This window comes from Aplysia californica, unplaced genomic scaffold, assembly GCF_000002075.1.
Source record: "Aplysia californica isolate F4 #8 unplaced genomic scaffold, AplCal3.0 scaffold00387, whole genome shotgun sequence".
In the NCBI taxonomy this organism is placed as follows: domain Eukaryota; kingdom Metazoa; phylum Mollusca; class Gastropoda; order Aplysiida; family Aplysiidae; genus Aplysia; species Aplysia californica.
The window spans coordinates 244,470-255,171 of NW_004797657.1; positions in this window are offsets into that span (position 1 = coordinate 244,470).

Sequence of the window (10,702 nt, forward strand, 5' to 3'; positions counted from 1 at the left end):
AGACCCCCTTTGTTAGGCCCATTTCCCTGCTAATATACAGCGCTCGTTTAGTTTTTCTCTCAGTTGCTCCTGAGGAAGCCCACAGGGCGAAACGTTGAGCTATTAAACAAATTTAAACATTTTATATTGTTATTTTATTTTTGTCTAAAATTAAAACAAGACTCTCCCTCCTACCCTGCTTACCAAAAAATGATGAAGATGATGATGATGATGATGATGATGATGATGATTCCGGATATTCGAACTGAACATAATACATGTATGTGTATACAATCTAGCACTCGCATTGCAAACACGCACATATAGAAAAACGCCCATAGCGAACACATGTTCGGGTCAACAGATTTTGTTGTTATGCAGAATGTCTAAACAACAAAAAAGGACCAGTTTGAAAGGCAAAAACTCGATCATCAGCGTCACAATTTGATTAAACAAAACATCACGAAAAAATTTAACCAATCGGTCGTTAAATTATTGTTCAACATATGAGAGAAAAATAAAGTGAGGTCTAAATATTCGAGAAATATTAAGTTTTTTGTGGGGTTTTGTTGTTGTTTTGTTTTTGGGTTGTTTTTGGTGGATTTTTTTGTGTTGTTTATTTTTTATCTTGCTGGGGTGGTTTATATGTCAACCCAAATTGTGTAAAACACAACATTTTACTTCCTAAAAGCGTTCAGCTACAGGGGGGTGATTAACCAAGTGCTGGTTTCAGGGCACGGGTGGGAAAAAATGCGGTTGTCACATTAGATGATATATGTGAAGCGTGCTGACAACATGAGTTACTTCTCGGATTTGAGCCCTATGAAAATAAATACATTATCATGCTTTTAGGTTAAGTTTTTACAATTTGTAAGTATGAAATAACAAATGGCATTTAGTACTTAATGAATATTGCATCAATAGAATACCTAGAAATTTGTCCCCAGTGTCGATTTTTTGCCAATATCTGCATTTGTGGATTGTGAGAAGTAACTCATTTTGTCAGCACGCCTCACATATTATCTTCTCATCGTGCTGAGAAAGTTTTTGAGACGTTTAGGGACGAGCAGGGGCTATGCTGTTGAGTAGATCGGAGTCCTGCAGTGTGGGGACTAGAGCCGTCATCCAGCACAGACCACTCAAAATGTGGGACCAGGTCAGGGGTGCTGAAGGTAATGTCTAGAGGTGAGGTGTTGAAAGTGGGTCTGTTTCGGTGGGCGGGGGATTAATGACATGTATTTAAGTGGGCCTTCTTTTTAAATTATTTTTAGACACCCGGTATTTTGTGGTGTCGTTCAGTTTGTCTTGTCTCTTTAACAGAGACTGTGCACGACGTGAAATTTTATTAAGCTTGGTTCCAAGATGACCGGAGTATTGTCGGTTTTGTTGTTGTTGTTGTTGGGGGGTTGGGGGGAGAGGGGGGTTTATACACCCGATAATTGGTGTTGTCGTTAAGTTTTTTAAATCAATGTCAACATCAAAAACAGAAATCTGCAAATTAATCTAAGTGCCTGTTAATCCAACGCGCTCGTTATTGTGACTTATTGTGCACATTACTGATGTAAAATGTTGACACAATTGTCTAACTTTGTCTGTCTCCCTTGATACAGATCTAGTTTTGCCTGAAGTTTGTAAATTATGTTTAGCGAAGCCTGCCACCTTAATGATCTAAATTGTGTCGATTTGGGGGAGGGGTGCTAAAACCCCAGTTGCTTCAATTGCAATGTACTTTTTTTTAAACTGTTTTCTTTTGGAGTTGAATGACTTTGAATAGCCACAATAACAAAAACAACAACAACAAGATTCACTACTACTACTACTACTACTACTACAACAACAACAACGACGACGACGACGACGACGACGACGACGACGACGACAACAACAACTACAGCAACAGAAACAACTACAGCAACAACAACAAAGCAAAAGAAACAGGTTGTCTTTGGACATGTATGGTGTCTCTCACTATTACATGACTTTACCTCAGCTCCTGCCTTGAGTAATTCTTCACAGATGGCTGCCCCCAGTCCTTGAGCACCACCAGTCACTATGGCAACGCTGCCACTCAAACTCATGCTGCCATTCATGTTGTCCTGGGCTGAAGTTCAACACAACAAACATGTTTTCTTTCATTGGCCTAATAAAGGTAACTTTCTACACTCGACACTCGAAAGCGTAGCAAATTTAAAGTGACTTAGGTATTGTATTGGTGTACATGTAATATAAATAAACAAAATACTCGGAATTAACAAGAGAACTGCTTTCAACTTACATGTACATAGTAAAATCTCATTTAGTTTTATATACATTTAGATAAGTACGAAGCAATGATTATAGTCTTATGAGATTCACTGAAAAAAATGTTGCTTAAATAAGCCTACACATGTGTAACTCAAAACGTGAAGTAGAGGTATGCTAGATGTGCCGGTTTCGCCTCACGAGAAAGGGCTTTGACTTACAAACGTTTAGTGTTTCGTAAAAGTAAAAACGGAGAAATAATTTATATTGTTTAAGTAAGTGGTTAGGGTGCGCCATAGGTAAGTCCAAATCTTTCTTTTGTTTGTTTGTTTTTTTGTTTGTTTGTTTGTTTGTGTTTGTGTGTGTGTGTGTGTGTATTTCGTAATTTCTGTGTATCTATCTTAGTTCTTTCCTACACTATGACTAACAGGAAAGGGCCGATATTGTCATGGTACGATTCTCTTTACTCGAGAAGGACTTCTCAAGATCTACCTCAGAATTTACATTTCAGGCGCTATCCCTTCATCAAACGTGCATCTGATTAGACTTATTATTATTGGGAATGTGGCTGGTCTCGCCACTTATAAGACCATCTGCATTGGTCATCATAAAAAGCATAACATGTATATTATTGTACATGTACTTTTAAATTCCTCCTGTCGGGGAAACAGTGGAACAGATTAAAAAGTGGACGTTTGATCTGAGCCAAGAAAGGTGAAACACTTAGAACCAGAAAACGCAAGAACACGGAAATAACTCACAAAGTTCCCAAAGCTCAGTGTTGCCTGCGGTTTTCACGAATAGCCTGTCCCCGTACAACATCAAACAAGACTGAAACATCTCACGATGTTTATTTTAATATCTCGACCGACGAAATGGCGATCTGTTGTTATTATGAGATATTTTATTCTATTACCTTCGTTTAAGTACACTGTCGGTAACTCGGTGACAGTTATTAGTAAGCAGGAAGCGGAGCAAGCATCTTCGAGGACTTTGAGACAGTGCATCATTTTATACAAATTAGTTCTGAATGTCGCCTACTCATTTAGCAGGCTGGTGTAAACACAGAAGTGGGAATATGAGCAGAACGCGCACGGTCTGACGCAGTTGCCGATCTGGTGACGAATTGGGTCAAAAAGGAGAATTGGACGTTCAAATCCCTTGTTTTTAAGATGGCTACCGCCAGCATTTGAAATCGATCTCTGCAAGATTCCTTCAAACTTGGGCGAATAGGCCTACCTCCTAATCTATTGCACATAAAATGTTTTACGGTGGATGTTAGACCCTTGGATGGTCATATGAACCATAGGATTTGTGTATTTGAAAGAAATTATGTTAGTTACGATATCGACAGGGGATGCCTTAGTCCCCCCGGTACCCAGTGACATGGTTGGGGTGACTAAGGCAGCCTGAACTGGTGTCTATCTGGACTCAAAAGGTGATATTTTGAGAATCTCCATAAATACACGTTGTAATTTTGTAGAGATAATATATCTTCTCTTTCAACATATCCGGGTTTTGTATGGGACACATACACATATGCGTGTTTACTTTTCAGGATCGAAAACGGGTTGTACGTATTTGTTAATTAATTATGATCACAGATCTCGCCATGACGATTTGGTTACGGTAACCGGTACTTGTTCCACCATCAGTAACTCTTACGGTCACATTTTTAAAAATGAAACCAGTGACTTGACTTCTCCTTCTTCTTCTCGATCGCATCCCACTTGAAGTCTGATATCTGTCATAAATTTGGCCGTCCTGCTCAGTTCATCTTTCGGCCCGTATAGCTTCTCTTGTAGCGTCAGTGGTGTTGGCCACGTTTCCTGTCTCAGGGCCCCGTGTGTCTTGCAATGCTGAAGGATGTGTTCAACAGTTTGGTCCACCTCTCCGGCTCCACACTGGCATTTTGGTGACTTGACAAATTGCAATTATTATTTTTTAAAGTCTTTTTCGATCTGCGGTATCCAATCATCACTTTTGTGTGTGTGTGTTTGTTTGTTTGTTTTTTGGGTTTATTTGTTCCTTTTTTATTGGGGGGGGGGGGGTGCACTTTTTCCTGACCGATTACATATTGAATAGAAAACATACCACGGAGTTACAATCCGAAACCTGGAGCACGAGTATACACCAGAACTTGTGATGATGAACTCTCAAAGGCATTCACGAACATGCTGTTGAGAGTTCTCAGAAAGAGGAAGATACTTACACATTTATTAATACTGGTACTACTATTGTTACGGGTCTAGGTCGATATAATTCAACCATTCCACTAATTTGAATCCAAAAATGTTAACTTAAACACATACGTTTCAAATGATGGATCCTAGAAGCTATAAAAGGTGCATTAGTCTCCCCGGTTTAGAGTAGGGGCCTACCAGAATGAATTATGACAAAGTGCTGAGCTGTGGCTATGATAAAGTGTCTTGTAAAACTTTAGACTTTTTTTAAATTTTTAACAAAGAAAGTTAGTGGGCCTATATAGTTTGAGTAAAGAGTTACAAATCGACACAGTAACAACTGTCATTTAGTGGGGCCTACACTGTCTGTTGTAATGTTCTAGCGAAAAACAAGACGGATAAATAGTTAAAGAGAGGAATACATTAATTTTGTACGTACAGTACTACATCGTAATGTAAAGAAATACATTATGTAGAACCAAACCAGTGGTACCCTCTCTAATTCTAATGCTAGCAAGAAGGCTTTTGTTTTGTTTGAGTAAAGCTAAGCCCACCAACACACTGACAGTCAGTCAGTGGCGTCGGGCGGGTTGCAGACAAGGTGGTGCATAATTGGAAAGTAAGTAAATGGGCAATAGGCTTAGTAGCTACTATTAAGATTTCTAGAGAGAGAAAGTCCATTAGAATCTGCAGGATATCCCGTAATCTACATATATCGATATTTGCTACTGTTTCTAGATGAAACCGCATAAAAGCTGCAATAAAGTGAAAAATACATGTACTAACAACTTAATATATGCTCACAATCTGAGAAGATTTAAAGATTTCTAATTACATGTACTTCGTGCAGCACCAGGACTTGCAACACAATAGAGGGAGATAGCTGTTTCTGTAGCCATTCTTCATTGAGTTACCGTAGACTCTACTACAGTGGAGTCCACTTATAACGAGTCCTGAAACAACGAGAAGTCTGTTATAAAGACACTGTTCTAAAACCCCGGTTTTTTTCCTTCTTTATCTTTGTAAATAAAATACTGCTATTGCGCAATCAGACCGTCACGCGAGTCGTTTATAACGGAATATTGCTGCTGCTGCTGTGCACAGCGCACAGACCAATTAAACCTATAAAACCTTGCCAGTTGAGAAAGTTGTCGGTGATCCAGCGAAACAAGGAATGGGAGAGCCCACGCAAACCAACAATGAAGGTCGGAGCGAATGAGTAGGGAGGATGTGGCATGCGCAGACACAAGCAGAACGCATCGCGTGATAGGCCAGCCCAGTCTAGATTATCTAGGCATACCGTGCTCTCACTTCTCTGGTGCGGGAAGAAGAGGTCACAATGCTGTGATAGATGGATGGAGTGAATGTATGACGTGCGCGAGCAGACGCAACGCGCCACAGTGTGTGGTGGGGTGGGGGACAACACTACGCGCGAATTAGTCTAGAGCCAGAGCCCTTTCTTTCAGATCGCCAAGGCTGATTTGTCAACATTGCTAGTACTAGAGAAAGAAACCTGATTCGATTTTTGATCAAGTAAGACCTTGAGATCATGTTGAACAAATCATCATCAGGGGAAATACAAAAAGGAATAAACAGAACGCCAAATCATAGATTAGGCCTACTTTACTATTTCCCTTGAATTTATTACTGGATCCCTTGTAACGAGAATCCTGCTATAACGGACATTTCGCACCGGTCCCCTCCCTCTCGTTATAACAAGATTCCACTGTAGTGTAGTAGATAGGCTAGTGGGAAAACTTGGATCAAATTTTTAGCTTGCTCCAAATTGGTGCTGCGAAGAGCAGTTTCATGTACCTTTCTTCTTGAGCGGGAAGAACAATGCCTAGATTTCTCTACAGTGACAAAAATAACTTTGGTGCAAAGATTTTGCTTGCTCCCAGCAGACACTACCGCAAGCGATACGACGAGCATAAACCATCCTCGCCGCCTGTCTCTTCACTAGCGCAGCAAGCGGATGACGGATCACAACGATGCAGTAGGCCATGTAGATGTAGATCTAGAGCTAGAGCACTGACTGGTTTAGAACAATTAGAAAAGGAGGGGGGGTGAAGGCCAGTGTTAGGTGGAGCGCTTGCACCAATTGCATTGGCGCCCCGCCACTGCAGTCAGTTCATTCATCCAGTGCCAGATCTGCGACAGACATCCTCGATCTTGGTTCTCCATTCATTCCTTTGCTCGGATGCTCTTTAAAAAAAGCTATGTTTTCCTGATCTTTCTCCGTTACCTATTTTTTAGGTTCACTAAGTTGGTTGCTCTGGGCCTATCCCTGCCTGGCTTGCCTTCAATTTTGCCAGTGAGAGCTAGACGTTCAAGACCTTTATGTCTATTCAGGTATTCAAAAAAATGCATTTATTGTTGTTTCCTGGTTGTTTTTAACGTTGAGCGTCCCACGTGGGCTTCATCAAGCACTACCTCATTTGATTTCTTTTCCATCCGCCATATTCTCAGCGGTCTCCTAAGAAACCACATTTCTGTTGCTTCTATTTTATTTTCACTGTCTTTAGTGATTGTCCTGCATTCAAAGCCATATATAGAAGGGTTGACCATACATAGCATTTCAGAACTTTCATTTTGGTAGTCATTGAGATGTTTCTTTTTCTTCAGGATTGAGCTCATTTGATTGAAACTAGCCTTAGCCATTGCAATTCTCCGTTTTATTTCTGTGGAATATTTGGCATCGGAAATAAAACGGTCAGTTAGTGCAAGGAAATACAAGACAGACAAACGGAAACAACGGAAGGAAAGAATGAAAACAAGTAGAAGTAGGCTAACTACCCTCCCACTAGGAGGTGTACGTAATGAGCATCCAATAAGCCAACGATCTCATTTGAACGTCTCTGGACCACGTACAGAGTCGGCCTATTAAATCCACATTCTGTCATCAACCGTATTCTTCTCACGTGAACATCTTGTATGCTCCAGTAGACACAACAAACAAGTCATTAATTAATACTAAGAATAACAATAATGGGTTCCTAACAATAACAATACAAGATCACAGGACGCGTCTTCATTCACCACAGACACGCACGACACAGTACTGTATCCATTAAACCTCTCGTAATTACTATAACTTGATGACGAGATGATGCACTGGTGGGAAATGAAACATAAAATCTTACGGCCAAAGGATGCCGCGGCACTCACCATTACTGCAATTAGACACTCGTGATTGTAATAGTCATAGTCATTGCCCTAGTCGTAGGTGGAAAAGGGTCCATAAATAATAGTATAGACGTAACAGTACATTTGTAACAGGATTTTGGGTGACACCAAGGAGATTAAAAGTAATGGAGGATGCTCTGTAGGCGGCACCGCACGCCTGATAGGAGCCCTCTCTCGCGGCGGAACTGTGGTCTACCTGCGCTGCGCTTACGCACTGAAATCTAGATAAGAAAGAAGGTTTTATTCCGAGGTCCTTGAGATTAAGCAAGTCAATTAGTAAAAATGCCTTGCACCTGTGTTGTATTTAAGTGTAAGAACCGATATGATGCTGCAGTGGACCGAAGTTTTCACAGTAAAGTCGTTTTCCTTTTTAAAAAAAATTGAATAAAAGTGTTTTTATGCCCCCAGCAACACAATTTAGATCTAGATCATTAACATTCATAAGAGGCTGGCTCCGGCGCTACCTGCCAAGGCCAACCCAGGCTGAAAGGGAAACAACACCCCAGCAGAAAGACCGAGATACTCATTTTTTTAAAAAGTATTCTTATTCTTATTCTTTTACTTATATAATTAGTTTGTGTATATATATATATATGTGTGTGTGTGTATATATATATATATATATATATATATATATATATATATATATATATATATATATATATATATATATATAATTATTATGTGTGTGTGTGTGTGTGTGTGTGTATACACATTATACATTTTAATTAAAGATATTGCTTTCCATTGTGTGTGCAAATTGGATGCTACTGTTGTCTAAATGTAGATATCTAGAGGCTCCATTAGAATATGAAATCAATACTCAACAACAATAATGATGAATATTTTCTATGTTAAAGAAACACCAAACCATATCAGATGAGGGGAGAGGGTAGGGTGGGGTGGATAAGAGTTTGAGTCTTGTTATATAGAACTATACTCGGTTTAATGCTATTGTTGTAGTCTTCACCTAAGATCCCACAATCAATAGTTCACTTAAGATTCTGCTGTTAACAAATAAACCAAACGAAGTAACAACAAATTTTACTACACAAGAGTCATCACTAAGATAAATTATCCCCCTCTGAAGTGTAATAAGGGACTAAAAACGCTGCTCTCCATTTCATACTTTACTGAACACAAAAAAAAAACCTTCAAAGGTCATCCACGCTCATGCATTAGATTACACTGTTATCTCTTTTTTATATTTGAAATCATTGTGCTTTGTGAAAACCAAGAAACAAAATTATTGTAATAAATAATATTATTCTTTATAGACCAAGACATACTGACTGTTAGCAATCAGATAAAGCTGGCATCAACCCTCTGTTGTGTTCGCTATTCCTTATACATAAAGTTAGTTATGGCGCACGCCTAGAATCATGCAATCATATCTTAAATTCAGTTTAAAAGTATACTTTTATCCTTTTCTTATAATTAAATATTTTAGCATCTTGAAAGGGTATGTTTGATAATTTTGTTACTCGGACAAGTTTTTTTCTTATTTTGCACATCTTTTTTATTTTTTAACTAGATTATAATATAAAACTCTTAAAGAATTGAACAGTCCGTATCACACACAGAATTTATTATTTTTTTCTCCCAGTCATTATCCATCAGCCCGTCACTTGATCACAATCTCTCTCTCTCTCTCTCTCTCTCTCTCTCTCTCTCTATATATATATATATATATATATATATATCTCTTATTTAATTTTTCCCATTCTCCTTCGTCCCTTCCCAAGGCCCGCCCCTCTACTTTCATCCCAGCCCCATCCCCTCATCCTTGCATGAATTACCCCACCCCGCCCACCCCCACAACGTGGCCCAGCCCGATAAGATTCTATAAAAAGAAACGCCACAGTTCGTGATTTAGCCCACAGTCGGCAGCCATATTTGATCCCCATCGCGGCGTACTGCTCGTGGCGCCGCGAAGAGAGAGAGGAGGCTCCATTAGTTCTAAACTCCTTGGGTGACACCAACGTTTGTAGTTTTAGTAAGCGTTTTACGGCACTTGCAACACAATTAGATCATATGTAAGAAATAACTAAATATAAATGCCGAAGATTACAGGTGTTAAAACAGGGTAACAAATTATAAGCTTTACAAAAAGGAGGAGAGATCGGGGCGATAGTTGTTTGATAGGAAAGGAGCAAACCACACTAGAGCACCCGCCAGCCACTCACAGTGACACGAATGATAATATCTTCTCGGAATCTGTGGATGATCATTTGGGGTTGATTCAGTCAAACGCTCGACCTGACAAACTTTCGACTGACTTTCCTATGAGTACATTGTATGACGCTGCATCCAATTGGACCGGTGTTGCGTCAGAACGTTGCTGAAATTATGATGCACAGTGTGGGTGACAGACATCCACCCTTGTCAGACACTGTCACTGACTTGTGAAAGGTTAGTTTATTTTTGTGAAATATCTGTTTGTTTGTTTGTTTGTTTGAGTAAAGAGAATCACATCGACCATATAATGGACATTCAGTGCTGAGAAAGAGTGAAAGAGACAGAGAGACAGACAACAGAGGGAAAGAAAAGAAGTAGGACCGACCAGTGGCGCCCTCTAACCACACGCTTGTGAAATGTTAAGTGGTACACTGGTACGTTTAACACCCCTGTCAAAATTATTAGTAGGCCTAAATTAAGTAAGCCTAGTAATAATACATTGTTTATTTTAAGAGACGGAACATCTGAGTTTAACGTCCAACCGAGTCAAATAGAATTCCTGTGATGTGCCTTTCCCAAGGACACAACGTCGGACCGAGCCGAGGCTCGAACACCCACCCACATTCTCACGATTATGAACCCGGCAGATAATAATCCAGTGGGCTACCAACAACGCCATTATCAGACACTCATTAGATATATAATATGCTATACTGTATATTTTAGACATTTTTTAAAAGAAAAAAAAGGAAGTTAATGGGTAGGGCCTACATGTAATCAAGTATCATAATCATATAGTAAAAAGGCTTTTCCTACATATTAGATTACTATTATAGTATTATTATTAGGTTATTCAAGAGGCCGGACCTCCGATCTGTGGGGGCTGTTCACTCTGAAAGCGACCTCGTTGAATCCGAGCTCGCTAATTTACATGT